Genomic DNA, 1334 nt, shown 5'->3' on the forward strand with positions numbered 1-1334 from the left:
GTAGGCCCGCCCCGGGGCCGGCTACGTCTATAGAAATCTCAGTAGGTGAATGCTTGCATAATAAGGTCTCCCTTGAAAAAGAGATCTATGATCTCAATGGGACCAATCTGGTTAAATAAAGGTTTGAAATGAAATAAGGTAGTACCCATAGAATCCAGTAGAGTGATATAACACCGTTTTATCTGATAATGCTAAACAAAACCAGCTCACCAGGTTATCACTATTATTAATAAACATCTTAAAAAGACATATCACAGATATTCCCAAGTAGTTCAATAATGTTTTGAACAATATATATAGTTTTTAAATCAGTATTTATCAACATTGTTGCTATTTAAAACCATTTTATACACAGATACAATGATAATATAATTGCATAATGAAATATCCTTAGATAATGTTAGCTTACTCTGCTGCGTTTTCCCTTTACAAACTGCTCACATGATATCATTAAAGAACAGTTTAATATATTAGATTACATCAAAACTGGATCCTCTTCAGGTCAGGTTACAGTAGAGACTCTTACTTTGTGTCTGAGGGTCCAGGTTCATTACTGAAGACTGGAGGACGACCCATAGACCGGTCACTCTTCAGAGACAGAAAGCTGGAGACTGAAGATTTGTCCTCTTCCTCTTCTTTTACACCACTCATCTTCTACAGTCTGAGAGATCACACACACACACACACACACACACACACACACACATTAATATCACTCTTTTTTCAATCCAAACCATCATAGTAATAAACTTGGTTAAAACATCAAATCAGTCAGACTTCAGACAGGCCTCCATTTTGACTGCGCTGTCACACGTTATGTAACTTTGATGAATCAGCAAACAGGAAATAAAAAGAGTTTGCAGAAGTCTCATTGGAATCTAGGACGCTGATTTTTAACAAAGAAGTTATGTTATCAGTCTAACAGAGTACATAATGAATCTTTTAGAAAGCAGAACTTTGCGTTTACACTCACCCCGTTGTTCTCCTTCTGCTCCGGCGAGCTGTAAAATGACGTCTGGCAGTCCGACTTCTTAATTGGACTTTAACACCTTTACCTGTCTGCAGCTCCTCCCTTTGTTTTATAACCAGCCTTATCAGCTGAACCAGTTCACATCCAGGGACTCTGTTCAGTGAGATAGAAATAGAGCTAAAAACAAGCTCAACAGAGTTATTGAAAACATGAATACCACAGTGTGGAAATAACCCAGTAAACATCCTGCATTCAAAACCTCACTGAAGTTAAAGTGTTGAGGTATTTAAGTACTCTAGTGTTAACTGTGCATTCAATTGTTCCCTATTTTATACATGTGTTTCTGGATTATTAACCCTGCTGC

General features: G+C 37.5%; 1 long non-coding RNA gene across 1 annotated transcript; it reads right to left on the reverse strand.

Moving 5' to 3' along the window:
• Positions 1–297: 297 nt before the first annotated feature.
• LOC104946447 (uncharacterized) lies at positions 298–1311 on the reverse strand. Its single transcript, XR_798448.1, has 2 exons — positions 974–1311; positions 298–661 (listed from the first exon to the last, which is right to left on the reverse strand). It is a non-coding gene; the product is annotated as an uncharacterized lncRNA (long non-coding RNA).
• Between the last annotated feature and the right edge of the window lie 23 nt (positions 1312–1334).

The sequence above is a fragment of the Notothenia coriiceps genome, unplaced genomic scaffold (genome assembly GCF_000735185.1).
Source record: "Notothenia coriiceps isolate Sejong01 unplaced genomic scaffold, NC01 NC01_scaffold00011100, whole genome shotgun sequence".
NCBI lineage: Eukaryota > Metazoa > Chordata > Actinopteri > Perciformes > Nototheniidae > Notothenia > Notothenia coriiceps.